General features: G+C 45.2%; 1 protein-coding gene across 3 annotated transcripts in view; it reads left to right on the forward strand.

The window, feature by feature from the left end:
* ST3GAL1 (ST3 beta-galactoside alpha-2,3-sialyltransferase 1) overlaps nt 1–18,108 on the forward strand; it is a 213,290-nt gene that overhangs the window by 96,047 nt on the left and 99,135 nt on the right. For 2 of the 3 annotated variants that reach the window (XM_033933301.1, XM_033933300.1), the window contains exon 3: nt 3,769–3,843. The exons of the other annotated variant lie outside the window; for it this stretch is intronic. The gene's annotated coding sequence lies outside the window, so the exon portion shown is untranslated. The remainder of the gene's footprint in view (nt 1–3,768; nt 3,844–18,108) is intronic. 3 annotated transcript variants of the gene reach the window in all.

Here is an 18,108-nt window from a genome sequence, read left to right on the forward strand (position 1 = left end):
GGGAAAATAGGAAGAAGTTCTGCCTTGAAAGCAAAAAATGTTGCCAGCTGCTTGACCAAATGTACTGTGAACACGCCGAGCAATTTCAGGGACTCAAGACTGCATGGCTATATGTGGAGAATGATCAGAGGCCTACTATTTACCTCACTTAACTGTACGCCTATGGAGTTCGGCACAATTTTGATCATCTCTGAGGCAAGAATAACTAAAGATACCAGAAACAAAAGAGGCTTTACTGAATTCTGTTAGAGCAAATATGTAATACCCTGTTTCCCCGATGGTAAGACACTGTCTTATTTTTTTTGGAAGGCCAAAATATGCTCTAGGGCTTATTTTCGGGGGGATGCCTTATTTACCCATGAAGAAGACTACAGTACACAGTTATTGTTGAAAAAAAAACAGAATTTTATTACCTGTATTGGATGTTCTGGCCGTGAACAAACTCCTGCAGTCTCCGTTAGGGAGGGATGAGGGAAGCTGCCTGTGTTTCCTTGCGCGGAGTCACGTGCGCGCGCTGCAGTCCTGTCACTTCCTCCTCTTCACTTTATGACGAGGCGCAGCACGCAGCCATGGAGGCAAATACGGTAGACGGAGGGACCACACGGAGTCACCCACCGTACCACCCGATTCGGGTAAGCGCAGGTATCGGTGGGTGGCTTATTTGCGGGGGGGGGGTGCCTTATTTTACATTTTTTTCTAAAAAGGGGGGGCTGTCTTATTTGATGGCCCTGCCTTATCATCGGGGAAACACGGTAGTAGTCCAAAACATTTATTTATTTATTCATTCATTCATTTTTCTAAACTGTTCTCTGAGGAGAGCTCGGCACGGTTTACATTAATTTATTCAGGTACGCAAGCATTTTCCCTCTCTGTCTGAGTGGACTCAATCTATCTAATGTACCCGAGGCAACTGGGGGGGAGGGGGGTGACTTGCCTTGGGTCACAAGGATCAGTGTGAGTTTGAACCCACAACCTCAGGTTGTTGAGGCTGTAACTTTAACCACTCTAGAAATCAAAGTGTAGTAAAAGGACAATCGAGCCTTGTGACATCACTGATGAGGTTGGTTCTTAGGCATTGGTAGAATGAGGCATTATGATGTCACAATACCAGCCTCTGGTTATCAGAGGCTGAAGCTTTCCACACTATTTATTTAATTTTTTCTATACTGTTCCCCCAGGGGAGCTCAGAACAGTTTACATGAATTTATTCAGGTACTCAAGCATTTTTCCCTGTCTGTCCCAGAGGATGTAACTTTAACCACTGTACCACACTCTCCCCTCCCCCCCCATCCTTTTATATGGGGAAAAAATAAACTACAGAAGTTCAAACGTGACTGCTCTTGGATCCATGATGTGAATGGCCAGTTTTCACAACACATATGTTTTCCCAGAGATGGTCACAATTGTACAGTACAAAATTTTTTTTCTTGATTATTGTTTTTTTGTTTTTAATATACCCAATTATTCAGCTGCTGGCAGTCTACAGGTTTTTTTAAACACTGACCTTGGCTGACTAAGCTAGCCCTGGGATATTCAATGCCAGGCCATGTGCAGACCCTGGCATTAAATATCCAGGGGGAGAGTGTTGCACAGTGGTTAAAGCTATAGTCTCAGCACCCTGAGGTTGTGGGTTCAAACCATGCTACTCTTTGTGACTCTGGGCAAGTCACTTAATCCCCCCTTTGCCCCAGGTACATTAGATAAATTGTGAGCCAGCCGGGACAGACAGGGAAAATGCTTGAGTACCTGAATAAATTCATGTAAACCGTACTGAGCTCCCCTGGGAGAACGGTATAGAAATTTGAATAAATAAATAAATAAAATAAATATACAAGGCACCAGACCTTATGCGGAACCTGGCTGAATATCTCTGGGACCTGTATAACCATCATAGTGAGACCTCATTTAGAATATAGCTTACAATTCTGGAGGCCGCACCTTCAAAAAGATATAAAAAGGATGGAGTCGGTCCAGAGGAAGGCTCCTAAAATGGTGTGTGGTCTTCATCATAAGGCGTTTGGGGACAGAATTAAAGATCTCAATCTGTAAACTTTGGAGGAATGGCGGGAGAGGGGAGATATGATAGAGACGTTTATATACCTACGTGGCATAAATATGCATGAGTCGAGTCTCTTTCATTTGAAAGAAAACTCTGCAATGAGAGGGGCATAGAATGAAGTTAAGAGGTGAGAGGCTCCGGAGTAATCTGAGGAAATACTTTTTTATGGAAAGGGTGGTAGTTGCATGGAACAGTCTCCCGGAAGAGGTGGTGGAAACAGAGACTGTGTCTGAATTCAAGAGGGCCTGGGATAGGCACGTGGGATTTCTCATAGAGAGAAAGAGATAATGGTTACTGCGGATGGGCAGCTCTATGACCTCACAATGCAGGTGTAAGGAGCCTTAGCCTATAGGAAGAGGAGATGCAAATGTTAAGAGCCTTAGCCAATAGGGAGAGGAGGAGATAGTGGATGCAGATGAGAGACTGGATGGGCCATTTGGCCTTTATCTGCTGTCATCAGATAGTATATAGAAAAATAACTTTAACCATGCACTGGGTCTGAATAAGGCAGGTTGTTTTTTTGCTGTCCTGATTTTGCCGACACAGGCCCCCCCCTTTTATTAAATTGCCCTAGTGGTTTTTAGCGCAGGGAGCTGTGCTGAATCCGACGCTCAAAGAGAGTTCCTATGAGCGTCGGGAGCTGCGCGCAGCATTCAGCACGTCTCCGGGCGCTAAAAACTGCTAGCGCGGTTTAGTAAATAACCCTGCTCGCTAGTGCTGGCTCCGCCCTGGAACAGCAAGCACTGTCTGGACAGTCCTCCAATATTCAGTGGCACTACCTGTTTAGAGTTCAGCTCGGTAATGGCAGATGGCAAGCTCTGTGGGGTTTAACTGGGCAGGAGCCTATGTTCCCCGGGTCTTGAGGCTGCCCAGAATTGTCGTTTCATTTTTTGTTTCATCTAAGCCTTCTTACTCGGTAGCACAGTAAACTCTGCACCGCTGCTGGAGGGGCGCCTGGAAATACACAGACGTCATGCACATGGGTGACATCACGTTGACATCTGCGCGTGTGCAATGGCCCACCAGATGGGGCCCTGAGCCACCAGTAGCAAGAAAGGCAAGGAGAAGAGGCGTGGGTGCCGGCTGACTGCTTATAGGATGTGACTCTCACCGTGAGAGGCAGGTCAGCCGGCGCTTCTCCTCGCCGGCGTCTCACGGCACACCTGGAATCTCGCCACGGCACACTATGGTACTGCAGCACACAGTTTGTGATACACTGATCTAAACTTTTCGCATTATGCTCACCAGTAAAGATATCTCCAGGTACGCTCTTACTAAAATGTTGGGATCGCATTCGCATCCCACCACAATAGTGTTTCTCCCAGTGTTTGATAGTCTGGAATGAGTTTATCCGCCTGTACTTGTTGAAACTCATGTCCTTGCAGGTTGAGGCAAAAGTACACTTGCTCATCAGTCCTTTCCAGGTGTAAATAATATTGCTTAATTTCCTTTCCTATGTATTTATTCATTTTTTTTTTCTATTTTCTTACACTTGCTTACAAAATCTGCCACATCACATCCAACATATAACCTAATTGCAGCAGTAAACCATGAAAAGGATATAGCATTTCTGTGTCCATGGCTGTTTTAAGCATTAAAGTAGTTGCTTCTAGGGACTTGGCTCAAGGGAAAAATTTTAAATTGGCACGCAGCACATCCTTGCTCTTTCCTATGTACTCGTATTGCATAAATGCTTTTTTTGTCTCCAGGTTTTCCTTGGATGTGTTAACAGGATCGGTTTCTGCTGATATGCCGGCATGCAAAGAACCTCGCATACTCTTCTGGTGAGTACAGAGTTCCTACCTTCTGTGCAGTTGAGTGCAGCCTCTCAACGATGGGATGTTTCTCTCATTTTCTCTAAATGGGTTGATTTTGTGCTTGCTAAGGTAGAAATTAAGCTCGCTCCTAGGCCAAGATATGTTCGCAGATTCTCAAATTCATTGCTAATGCTGGACTTTTAACATGTGCAGTATTCCAAAAGTCTGCTTTTAGAGTTTGCAAGGGGCGAGTGTGGTCCACAGTTTATGTATGTCCTTTTATTGGACGTTTCAAGTGTATTTAAAAATTTGATTTGATCACAAAATCATAATCCAATGCGATTTACAAATAATAATAAAATCGGGGTAAAAAAGAAAAACATATTAATTAAACCAAATGGTTAATACAACTTTTGACCAACCAAACACAAGGGGGGGGGGGGGGTGTTGGGGAAAGGATGAAATACAATTTGTAAACAAATAAAAAGGGCATAAGTAATGAAACAATAGGATGGGAAAAGGTTACCCACTCAATTTTCCCTTAACAGCACTATTAGTCCGCTAAAGAGTATCCAGATTATATAGAATTCAAATAACCCAGTTAAAGGCATCCTTTTCAGGAGACTTTTAAACTTACTAAGTAATTTTTCTTCCTTATATTGATTGGGAGCAAATTCCAGATTAGAGGGGCCGTGATGGAAAAGATCGTGTCCCTCCTTGAATAAATGAGTCTTGGGGCTCCTTTTACAAAGGCGCGTGGGATAGCGCGTGCTGGCCGCTACCGCCTCCTCTTGAGCAGGCGGTAGTTTTTCGGCTAGCGCGCACTATAGCGTGCGCTAATCCGGTGCGTGCCCTAAAAACACTAGCGCACCTTCGTATAAGGAGCCCTTAGTGAAGGGACTAAGGGGAGAGATTGTTCTTCAGATCTTAAAGATTTTCTGGGGATATAAGGGATTAACAGACTTTCTAAGATTGCAGGAGCTTTGTTCGTTAAAATTTTGTGTGTAAGTAACGCTATTTTATATGTAATTCTATAATTTACAGGTAACCAGTGCTTTTCCTTTAGGAGGGGAGTCATATGATCAAATTTTTTTTTTCCTCTGGTAATTATTTTTATTGCAGTATTTTGATAATTTGCAGTTTACGTATTTCTTTAAGCATTGCAGTGGTCAATTTTTGATATGACTAACGAATGTATTAAAATATTCAGTGATGATTCATCCAAAAATGCGGATAATGATCTAATCATCTTAACCTTAATTTTTACATCAGTGATCCTTTGTGGAGTGTTCATTGTCCGTTCCCACTGTGTTTAGTGTGTTTTTTTTTGTGTGCAGTGGTTAAAGCTACAGCCTCGGCACCCTGCTCCTTGTGACCCTGGGCAAATCACTTAATCCCCCCATTGCCTCAGGTACCGTATTTGCCGGCGTATAAGACGACTTTTCAGTACCTTAAAATCCTCCCCAAAGTCGGGGGTCGTCTTATACGCCGGGTACTGTTTACATGCAGTGGCGTACCAAGGGGGGGGCGGAGGGGGCGGTGCGCCCCGGGTGCCAGCCCTAAGGGGGTGCTCCCGGCCTTGCCGTTCAATCCCCTCCCCCACCCCCGAAGGACCGCTCGCCCCACTGACCTTCCTGCACCACCTGTGAAGCAGTCCGCAGCAGGATCGCGAAGTCAGCGTCAGCGATCCCGCCCCTCCTCTGACGTCAGAGGAGGGGCGGGACCGTGGCGCAGGAAGCAGCGCAGGGATCGCTGACGCTGACTTCGCGATCCTGCTGCGGCTGCTTCATAGGTGGTGCGGGGAGGCCAGGGGGGCGAGCGGTCCTTCGGGGTGGGTCGGGGCATCAGGCCTTCAGGGTGGGGCGGGCGGGCAGGCAGGCAGGCTTTCAAGGGGGAGGGGGTGACAGGCAGGCAGGCAGGCCTTCAAGGGGGGACAGGCCTTCGGGGGGGTGCAGGCCTTCGGGGGGTGCAGACCTTCAAGGGGGGGACAGGCAGGCAGAAGTTTGTGCAGAAGGTGTGCGGAAGAAGGGGTAGTCTTATACGGCGAGTATATAACAAACTCTATATTTTAACTGTAAAAGTTGGGGGGTCGTCTTATACGCCGAATCGTCTTATACGCCGGCAAATACGGTACATTAGATGGATTGTGAGCCCACTGAGACAGACAGGGAAAAATGCTTGAGTACCTGAATAAATTCATGTAAATTGTTCTCAGCTCCTCTGGGAAAACAGTATAGAAAATTTAATAAATAAATAGTGTGAAAAGTTTCAGCCTCTGATAACCAGAGCTGGTATTGTGATGTCATAAGAACATAAGAAGTTGCCTCCGCTGAGGCAGACCAGAGGTCCATCTCGCCCAGCGGTCCGCTCCCGCGGCGGCCCATCAGGCCTATTGCCTGAGCAGTGGTCCCTGACTATTTCTATAACCTACCTCTACTCCTATCTGTACCCCTCAATCCCTTTGTCCTCTAGGAACCTATCCAAACCTTCTTTGAAGCCCTGTAACGTGCTCCTGCCTACCACAGCCATGTATCCACCACCCTCTGGGTGAAAAAGAACTTCCTAGCGTTTGTTCTAAACCTGTCCCCTTTTAATTTCTCCTAGTGCCCCCTTGTACTTGTGGTTCCCCATAATTTGAAAAATCTGTCCCTGTCTACTTTTTCTATGCTCTTCAGGATCTTGAAGGTTTCTATCATGTCTCCTCTAAGTCTCCGCTTCTCCAAGGAGAACAGACCCAACTTTTTTAGTCTGTCAGTATATAAGAGATTTTCCATACCCTTTATCAGCTTAGTTGCTCTTCTCTGGACTCCCTCAAGTACTGCCATGTCCTTCTTGAGGTACGGCGACCAGTACTGGACACAGTATTCCAGATGCGGGCGCACCATTGCACGATACAGTGGCAGGATGACTTCCTTCGTCCTGGTCGTGATACCCTTCTTAATGATACCCAGCATTTTGTTTGCTTTCCTTGAGGCTGTGGCGCGCTGTGCCGACGCCTTCAATGTTGTGTCTACGCCTTCAATGTTGTGTCTACCATCACTCCCAGGTCTCTTTCAAGGTTACTTACCCCTAGCAGTCCCAGGTCATAATGCCTCATTCCACCAATGCCTAAGAGCCAACCTCATCGGTGATGTCACAATGACTTGATTGTCCTATACTTGGCTCACTTTACTACACTTTGATTTCTAGAGTGGCGCAGTGGTTAAAGCTACGGTCAGCACCCTGAGGTTGTGGGTTCAAACCCACGCTGATCCTTGTGAGGGGCATGTAGACAGAAGTTGTGCAGTTTCTTCCTCTGATTTCAGAGAAAGAAGAAAAGTCAGTGGTAGTTGGCGAAGGGACAAGAGGGTGGGACCAGGCAAGAGGAGCTTCAAGCACCACTTGGGAATTTAGAATAGCTCATTGTGCATTTGCAGAAACATAGATGTGGACCACGATTGGGAGGGGCAGAGGTGTGTCTCCAACTTGTATGCACAACTTATAGAACCCGATCAGTTAATGCATAGAATGGAATATTTAGGCATATCCATTTACACTAGCTATTGACCTGGATGCAACATCAAATTTATACTGTGCAGAAGAAAGGCCCGACAATCTACATCTGTATTTTTTTTATTTTTTTTTTTATTTATAAATTTAATAATTAACAATATTAGATGATACCAAGGAAAAAAAGGTTTCTAACACAAAGTTTAACAATAATTGTACAGCACAAAAAAATCCTTTTCAAGCCCACAATAATGGAGAGACATGCTACTTTACAACTAACAAAATAGTAGGAAATGTTTGTGATTCATCTGAACCAACTTTTTAGTTTTCCTAAATTACATCTGTATTCTAACATGAAAACTTGATTGTCATCAGGTCGCTAGGACTTGAACATGAGTCGATGGTACCTAACATTGACCTGGAGTAAGAGATTGCACTTAACTTTAAGAAGCCGAATGCTGACTTGCTCTAGTATACCAGTTATAGAATGGGTACTCAGCATTGGCCATACCAAGCCTACCTGGAGGCTTCTCTAAGCGTTATAGCAGGGGTAGGGAACTCCAGTCCTCAAGAGCCGTATTCCAGTCGGGTTTTCAGGATTTCCCCAATGAATAGAAACATAGAAAAAGACGGCAGATAAGGGCCGCGGCCCATCTAGTCTGCCCACCCCAATGACCCTCCCCTATTTAACTCTGTGCAGAGATCCCACGTGACGATCCCATTTCTTCTTAAAATCAGGCACGCTGCTGGCCTCAATCACCTGAAGTGGAAGTCTATTCCAGCGATCAACCACTCTTTCGGTGAAAAAGTATTTCCTGGTGTCGCCGTGTAACTTCCCCCCCCCCCTGATTTTCCATGGATGTCCTCTTGTCGCCGTTGGACCTTTGAAAAAAAAGAAATCCTCTTCTACCTCGATACGGCCCGTGAGGTACTTGAACGTCTCGATCATATCTCCCCTCTCTCTGCGTTCCTCGAGTGAGTATTGCCGCAATTTATCCAGCCGTTCCTCGTACGGGAGATCCCTGAGTCCCGAGACCATCCGGGTGGCCATTCGCTGGACTGACTCCAGCCTCAGCACATCCTTGCGGTAATGAGGCCTCCAGAATTGCACGCAATATTCCAGATGGGGCCTCACCATGGATCTATACAACGGCATAATGACTTCAGGCTTACGGCTGACGAAACTCCTACGTATACATCCTGTGATCTGCCTAGCCTTAGATGAAGCCCGCTCCACTTGATTGGCAGTCTTCATGTCTTCACTGATGATCACCCCTAAGTCCCATTCAGCAACAGTCCTTGCTAGGATCTCGCCATTTAGGGTGTAAGTCTCGCATGGATTTTGACTGCCGAGGTGCATGACTTTGCATTTCTTGGCATTGAAACTCAGTTGCCAGGTCCTTGACCATTGCTCCAATAGGAGTAGGTCGTGTTTCATATTGTTCGTTGTGCTCTTGCTTGTTATATTACATAGTTTGGCGTCATCGGTGAATAACGTTATTTTACTGCGAAGCCCCTCAGCCAAGTCCCTTATAAAGATATTGAAAAGGATCGGGCCTAAGACCGAGCCCTGTGGCACTCCGCTGATCACTGCCGTCGTTATGGAGGGGGTGCCGTTCACCACCACCCTCTGAAGCCTACCACTAAGCCAGTCCCCAACCCATTTTGTCAAAGTGTCACCTAATCCTATAGAACTCATTTTGCACAACAACCTGCGGTGTGGGACACTATCAAATGCTTTGCTGAAGTCCAAGTATACAATGTCCAAGGACTCTCCAACATCGAGCTTCCCCGTCACCCAGTCAAAGAAGCTGATCAAGTTGGATTGGCAGGATTTCCCCTTGGTAAATCTATGTTGACGGGGATCCCGTAGATTCTCTTCATCCAGGATCTTATCTAATTGGTGTTTGATTAGGGTTTCCATTAGTTTGCTCACTATAGATGTGAGACTCACTGGTATGTAGTTCTCAGCCTCTGTCCTGCAACCTTTTTTGTGGAGTGGAACGACGTTAGCCGTTTTCCAGTCCAACGAGACTCTACCTGTACTAAGGGAGAGATTGAAGAGTGCGGATAGTGATTCCGCCAGGACGTCCCTTAACTCCCTGAGCACCCTGGGGTGTAGGTTATCTGGCCCCATTGCTTTGTTAACCTTGAGTTTAGACAGCTCACAGTAGACACTGCTTGTTGTAAACTTGAAATTACTAAACGGGTCTCCTGAGCCATTCTTTTTCTGCAGCTGAGGGCCGGAACCTGGCGCCTCGCGGGTGAAGACCGAGCAGAAGTATTCGTTTAACAATTCAGCTTTTTCTGAGTCTGCTTCTACATAGTTCCCGTCTGGTTTCCTAAGGCGTACTATCCCGCTTGTGCTGCGGTTTCTGTCGCTAATATACCTGAAGAAGGATTTATCGCCCTTCTTGATGTTCTTTGCTAAAGTTTCCTCCATTCGGAATTTGGCCTCTCTAACCGCTGTTTTGACAGCTCTTGCCCTAGCCAAATAGACTTCTCTAGAGTCCTGAGATCCTGTATGTTTGTAGGAGATGAACGCTTTTTTCTTCTCTTTTATGAGGTCCGAGATCTCCGCAGAGAACCATTGTGGCTTATTGTTCCTGCGCCGTTTACTCACTGATTTTATATAGCGATTGGTTGCCTCCTGAATGATAGCTTTCAGAGTCGACCACAATTCCTCTATGTTATCTGTTCCTGCTCGGTTTTGTAGTATATGCATTGAAAGTAGAGAATGACATGGTGACAAAATTCATCACCGTTCCCGTCCCCGCGGATAACCGCAGAAAACAATCCTGTGTCATTCTTACGTGTCTAAACCTCAGTCCTTCTACACCAACATTCTTCAATGCAATGCTTAAGGATCTGTTAGTTGGGCCCATTCATACTCTCGATTCTTCCCTCTCTCCTTGAATAATGACATCGAGATGGTTTCCCGTGGTTATCCGTGGGGACAGGAACAGTGATGAATGTTGTCACCGTGTCATTCTCTAATCGAAAGCAGTGCATGCAAATAGATCTCATTCATATTCATTGGGGAAATTCTGAAAACCCGACTGGAATACGGCTCTCAAGGACCGGGGTTCTCTACCCCTGCATCATAGGGATGTTAGGTTTTTGTTCTCAAAAACAGCACAAGCATCTTAGCAAAGGTTTTAGCGTCCTGCTTGCCTTGAAGGAAATGGTAATTCTATGAAGTAGAAAGTTGTCGGAAGCTAGATATTTGGCAGTTCTTGTTGAAACCTGAGGAGCCACGTTACAGATGTTAGAGATTCGTTTTCTTCACAGCCATTAAACCACCTGCATGTCAAGTTCAAAAAGGGAATATTAGTTATGGATGAAATTACTTTCTTATGGATTATGGCAAAAATGCCAGTTTTGAGTTTCTCAGGTTCATTGTATTACCATGCCATGGATGTATCTCTTTTCTTTTCTTTTTAATTTATTGAATTTTCTAATTACAAGCAAGCAAACTTTACTTGAGTGCAGACTTGGAAAATGAAATTCACTAAATGTGAAATGGAACAAAAAATATTAAGAAAATTTACACTCATCATTTGGGCCTAGATTCACTAACCTTCCCGATCCTGTCCGATTAGTGGGCAATCCATGGCAGGCCGACTGATCCACAACGTGTCCTCATGCAAATGGGGGTGATCAGAGGCACGCTCCCCACCAATTACATGGATCGCTGGAGAGTGATCCTGATGCAGGCGCAGACCATCTTCTTTGCCTATAGAGGGCTACAGGGTAAAGTAACATTGTTCGCCGACGACGCAAAACTGTGCAACATAGTAAGTGAAAGCTTTTTACAGGATAGTATGACACAGGACCTTCATACGTTGGAAAACTGGTCCTCGACATGGCAGCTAGGCTTCAATGCTACGAAATGTAAGGTTATGCACCTCGGTAGCAGAAATCCGTGCAGAACTTACACTTTAAATGGAGAACCTCAGTAGAACGAGATTTGGGAGTAATCATTAGTGCAGACATGAAGGCTGCCAAGCAGGTAGAGAAGGCCACATCCAAGGCAAGGCAAATGATGGGATGTATCAATAGAAGTTTCGTCAGTCGGAAACCAGAAGTCATAATGCCGCTGTACAAAACCATGGTGAGACCTCATCTGGAATACTGTGTGCAATTCTGGAGGCCACATTACCGTAAAGACGTGCTTAGAGTCGAGTCGGTTCAGCGGATGGCCACTAGGATGATCTTGGGGTTCAAGGGTCTCGTACGAAGAGAGACTGAGCAGACTGCAGCTCTACACTCTAGAGGAACGCAGGGAGAGGGGGGACATGATTGAGACATTTAAATGCATCACAGGACGTGTCGAGGTGGAAGACGACATCCTCTTCCCCAAAGGACCCTCGACCACAAGAGGGCATCCGCTTAAACTCAGAGGGGGGACATTTAGTAGTGACACCAGGAAGTATTTTTTCACGGAAAGGGTGGTAGATCACTGGAGGCCACCGGGGTCCTTGACTTTAAGAATAAATGGGACATGTACGTGGGATCCCTACGTAGGACGAATCACTAGCATCTAGACTTATTGGGGTGGGTCAGTAGAGTGGGCAGACTTGATGGGCTATAGCCCTTTTCTGCCGTCATCTTTCTATGTTTCTATGGTCTGCGCATGCTCTCTGCGCAAGAAAGAGCTGAAAACGTTTGTTTTTTTTTTTAACAGAGCTGGAAACTTTTACTGTTTCACGAGCCCATGGCTTTAACCCGCGGGTTTAAAGCGGGGCTGCACTGCGGTGTGTTATGGAATTTAACAGAACACACCGTAGTGTAGCCTCGCTTTAAACCCGCGGATTAACACCCCGGAGTCGGGGTGGCAAGAGCAGGGTTTGTGCACAAGCAACCGGTCCTCAACAGTCGCTTGTTTTTGTATCTACCAGCCCATTCGGTGTGCCTGCATTTGTTTAGTGAATCGAGGTCCTTCCTACTTTGCATGCTGTTTCCCCTCATTTGCATGTTCGGATTGGAGGATGATCGGCCACGAGGTTACATTACATTACATTAGAGATTTCTATTCCACCATTACCTTGCGGTTCAATGCGGATGACAAAAGAGTTAAAAATGGTGGTTATAATGGAAGATCGTTTGTCATTTCTAGAGAGGTAGAGAGTAGGTCATGTGGTTTCTGTGTGGCGGGAAAAGGGAGGGAGGAAGGACGGTAAGTTTGATGTTAGGACTGTTTTAGGAATTTCTTGAAGAGTATAGTTTTTATTTCTTTTTTGAACATCTTGTAGTCTGGGGTTGTTATCAGTAGATTGGAGATTTGGTTATCTAGTTTAGCTGCTTGAGTAGCTAGGAGGCCATCGTATAGTTTTTTCCGTTTTACTTCTTTGATCAAGGGGTGTGTGAATGGGGTAGTTTGGATGAGATGGTTGTTCAGGTAGGTTGGGCTGTCTCCGTTTAAGGTTTTAAATAACATACAGTAAAATTTAAATAGTATTCTTACTTGGATTGGTAGCCAATGTGAGTTGATGTATGCTTCTGTAATATGGTCATGTTTCCTCAATGAGTAAATGAGTCTTAGAGCAGTATTTTGGTTTGTTTGTAGTTGTTTAGTCATTGTAGCAGGGCAGGGAGGTAGAGGTTGTTGCAGTAATCTTGTAGATTTAAGATTAGGGATTGTGCTATAAGCTGGAATTGTGTTCTTTCAAATAATTTCCTGACTTGTCTTAGGTTTCTCATAACTGCAAAGGATTTCTGTATTGTTTTATTTATTTGTGGTTGCATGCTGCAGCAACGGCCTATACTTATTCCTAGTAGTTTTATGGTAGTTTGAATGGGATAGTTGATTGAGTTGATTTCTATATTGGTTATGGTTGGAACTTTGTCATTTTTGAGGAGGATGAATTTAGTTTTGTCTGTGTTGAGTTTCAGTTTGTGATCTTTCATCCAGGTCGCTACTGTTTCTAGTGTTCGGTGTAGTGTATTTGTCATGGCAGTCTTTGGCTGATCAAAAGGTATGAGAATGGTAATGTTATCTGCATAACTATAGGTGGTTATGCCTAGGTTGTCCAGGTATGTTGCGAGAGAGGCAGTGTATAGGTTGAAGAGAGTAGGGGATAGTGGGGATCCTTGTGATATGCGCAGGGGTTGGACTAAGGTTCAGATTTTTTTTTAAATCTGATTTTACTCTGTATGTTCTGGATTTTAGGAAGCCTTCAAACCAAGAGGTTAGTGAATCGGGTCAGAAGAAAATCGGGTCGGTACACAATCGCAAACACGATCGGTGAGCTTAGTGAATCTAGCCCTTAGTCCACTAGTTAAGAGATCCAGGAATTAGAAAAAGAATATAGAAATTAAATAAATCTAAAGGACAGCCTTAGAAAACAATTTCCGACAGCTGGTTCGTTACACTGTGGGCAATGTTTGACTGATAGTCAGCCTCCCTCCCTCTTTAGCCACAATAAATTCTAATAGTTGTTTTGGTTCAAAAAAATATATAATTTTTCCCCTCTAATGAAATACAACATTTTGCAGGAAATTTCAAAGCAAAGGATGCCCCCAAGGCTTGAACCCCCTTGGTCTATATATCAGGAAATCTTTTCTTCTCTTTTGTGTCACTTGAGATAAATCGGGGGAACACTTGAATTGTTGAACCGAAAAATTTATCATTCATATGTCTAAAATAGGTCCGACGTATCGTTCCTAATGTAACTTCCTGATAACAAAATTTGTACAGTGTTACTCAGAAGGCCACACAGGCTAATGCACTTATTAACAGACTAATTCTATTTTTACCTATTTTTTTACGGCAGCTGTTAAAAGCATGGCATGAACCTCCTACACAACAATTATATCTGCAAGAGCTCTCACTGACTTAGTTGCAACACGAAACAACTCTATTGGTTGAAGTATATTTTAGATAACAGGTTCTCTGAAAACTGTCTTTCTCAGGCAGGTGGAATGTGTGGCTTGACGCAAACGATCCCAGTGAGCTCCTGCTAAGTAAAACTGGGAACACAGGCATCTGGTTTCATTTCTAATTAAAACTCATGATTATGTTGGCTTTGTGTGCCCTGGGAGTACAGTTCATGAAATATCCCTTAATGACACTTGGTAAAAATTTCAAAACTTGTTTTCATTATCTGATTGAGTAATTCTAAGGGCATTGGCACTTATTTTTCCGTGAAGCTAGGGGAATGACACACTGCTAAATACAACGGTGTCTACTTAACCGTACATTAATACTTAACTAATGTCAGCGTGGTAGTGGTGGGGTTTTTTTTTTTTTTTAGTAATTGCTATTAAAAGCAACAAAATCATCTCAAAACCACTTAATAAAATGCATATACACTTCTCCCTCCGTATTTGCGGTTTCAGCAATCGCACTTTCAATTATTCGCGGTTTTTAGCTTGCTGGCTCCTTCCCCTCCCCCCCCCCAATTACATCAGCTTGCATAGAGAAATTGCCGATTCCAAGCATTTTACAGAGAAAATCACCGATTCCCAGCACTTTCTTCACCGTGTTTTTCTCTCCTTCATGAACAGGCCTGGTCTCCCGCCATGTTGTTCACGGTTTCACCCTATTCACAATGGTTTTTAATAGAAAACAGCAAATAACACATGAAAAAGTTATTTGCGGTTTGTCTGTATTTGCGGTTCTGTTAATCCCCTATCGCAGTAAATACGGAGGGAGAAGTGTATATCCTCTTATCCCAGGACAAGCAGGCAGCATATTCTTGACTGATGGGTGACGGCACCGACGGAGCCCCGGTACGGACAATTTTAGAGTGATTGCACTCTAAGAACTTGGAAAGTTCTAGTAGGCCGCACCGCGCACGCGCGAGTGCCTTCCCGCCCGACATAGGCGCGCGGTCCCCAGTTTCTTAGTTTCCACGGAGCTAAGAAGACGCAACTTTCAACGGCTGTTGAAAATTTTTTCCTAACGCCTTCCCGCTCGCGTAAACTTTTTCTAATAGAGGAAGTTCCTCTAGATCAAAAGGGGCAGGGATTCTACTCCCGTTATTTTCTAGTTCCCAAAGAGACAGGAGATCTCAGACCCATCCTAGATCTTCGCGATCTAAACAAATGCTTGGTCAAAGAGAAATTCAGAATGCTTTCTCTGGCCACTCTTTACCCTCTTCTCAATCAAGGCGACTGGCTGTGTTCCCTCGATCTCAAAGAAGCATACACTCATATACCGGTCAATCTGGCCTCCAGACAGTACCTACGCTTCATGATCAATCGTTGTCATTACCAATACAAGGTGCTGCCCTTCGGTCTTGCCTCCTCTCCAAGAGTGTTCACCAAATGTCTGATTGTGGTGGCTGCCTTTCTACGCTCTCACCACCTTCAGGTCTTTCCTTACCTGGACGACTGGTTAATCAAGGCCAATTCATCTCAGACTGTTCTCCTGGCCACCAACCAAACCGTCCTGTTTCTTCGACTTCTGGGGTTCGAGATCAATCTACCCAAATCTCATCTCATCCCCTCTCAGAGACTTCAATTCATCGGAGCTGTCTTGGACACAGTCCTCATGAGAGCATTTCTGCCATCCAACCGTCTTCAAACACTTCAATCTCTATGTCAGCAGGTGCTTCCACAACATTCCATCTCTGCCAAGCAAATGATGATACTCTTGGGTCACATGGCCTCCACAGTTCATGTCACACCCTTCGCACGTCTTCACCTGCGCACTCCTCAATGGACCCTAGCTACCCAGTGGTCCCAAGCGATGGATCCTTGCTCACGTCACATATCTGTGACATTATCTCTTCGTCAGTCTCTACAATGGTGGTTGATATCCTCAAATCTCTCCAGAGGTCTTCTCTTCCATCTACCTCCTCATCAACTTATCATCACCACCGATGCCTCCCCTTACGCCTGGGGAGCTCATTTGAACGAGTTCCAAACTCAAGGACTTTGGACAGCTCAGGAAATGAAGCATCACATCAATTTCCTAGAACTCAGAGCGATGTTTTATGCCCTCAAGGCCTTCCAACATCTTCTCTTTCCTCAAGTCCTCCTGCTGTGCACAGACAATCAAGTTGCGATGTACTACATCAACAAACAGGGTGGGACAGGCTCTCGCCTCTTGTGCCAGGAAGCCCAGAAGATCTGGACTTGGGCCATAGATCACCATCTATTCCTGAAAGCTATCTACATTCAGGGAGAAAAGAATTCCTTAGCGGACAAACTCAGCAGAATTCTCCAGCCTCACGAGTGGACACTCGATCCTTCCACTCTGCAGTCCATCTTCGTTCAATGGGGCACTTCTCAGATAGACCTTTTTGCAGCTCCTCACAATCACCAGCTGCCCCTTTTTTGCTCCAGACTTTACTCTCCTCACCGTCTGGCAGCGGATGCATTTCTCCTCGACTGGTCCAATCTGTTCCTGTACGCTTTCCCTCCTCTGCCTCTCATGTTGAGAACCTTGTTCAAGCTCAAGAGGGAACGAGCCACCATGATTCTGATTGCTCCGAGGTGGCCCAGGCAACATTGGTTCTCCCTTCTACTTCAACTCAGTTCCAGGGAACCTTTTCTTCTTCCACTGTTTCCTTCTCTGTTTACACAACATCAGGAGACCCTTCTACATCCCAACCTCCAGTCTCTGCACCTGACAGCTTGGTATCTCTCAGGCTGACTTCTCATGACACTCTTTTGTCTCAGCCCGTTCGTTCCATTCTAGATGCCTCCAGGAAACCAGCCACTTTGCAATGTTACCATCAGAAGTGGACACGATTTTCTTCCTGGTGTCTTCTTCATCATCTCGATCCCACATCCCTGGCAGTGGAGACATTGTTGGATTATCTGCTTTCTTTGTCTGACTCTGGCCTTAAGTCTACTTCCATCAGAGTCCACCTCAGTGCCATTGCTGCTTTTCATGAGCCAGTTCATGGAAAACTTCTCTCAGCTCATCCCCTGGTGTCCAGGTTCATGAGGGGTCTTTTCAATGTAAAACCACCTCTTAAAGCCCCTCCTGCTATCTGGGATCTCAATGTGGTTCTTTCCGCCTTAATGAAGCCTCCATTTGAACCTTTGGCTACCACTTCTTTCAAGTTTCTCATCTGGGAAGTACTTTTCCTTATTGCTCTTACCACTGCCAGGAGGATCAGTGAGCTACATGCACTAGTTGCAGATCCACCTTTTACGGTCTTTCATCATGACAAGGTGGTTCTGCGTACACATCCAAAGTTTCTCCCTAAGGTTGTCTCGGAATTCCATCTCAACCAATCCATTGTTCTGCCTGTCTTCTTCCCGAAGCCTCACTCTCATTCTGGGGAACAGGCTCTGCATACTTTGGACTGTAAGAGGGCTCTTGCTTACTATTTAGAGCGTACGAAACCCCACAGATCAGTTTCCCAACTCTTTCTGTCCTTTGATCCGAATAAATTGGGACGTCCTGTTTCTAAACGTACGTTGTCTAATTGGCTGGCAGCGTGCATTTCATTTTGTTATGCTCAGACCGGACTGACACTGGAAGGTTCTGTCACGGCCCATAAAGTCCGAGCTATGGCAGCATCTGTAGCTTTCCTCCGTTCCACTCCTATTGAGGAAATCTGCAAGGCTGCCACTTGGTCCTCAGTTCATACTTTTACATCTCATTATTGTCTGGATGCTTTCTCCAGACGGGATGGACACTTCGGCCAATCTGTTTTGCAAAATTTGTTCTCCTAATGGCCAACCTTCCCTCCATCCCTCTTTCTGTTAGCTTGGAGGTCACCCATCAGTCAAGAATATGCTGCCTGCTTGTCCTGGGATAAAGCACAGTTACTTACCGTAACAGGTGTTATCCAGGGACAGCAGGCAGATATTCTTGCGTCCCACCCACCTCCCCGGGTT

This window comes from Geotrypetes seraphini, chromosome 2, assembly GCF_902459505.1.
Source record: "Geotrypetes seraphini chromosome 2, aGeoSer1.1, whole genome shotgun sequence".
Lineage (NCBI taxonomy): Eukaryota > Metazoa > Chordata > Amphibia > Gymnophiona > Dermophiidae > Geotrypetes > Geotrypetes seraphini.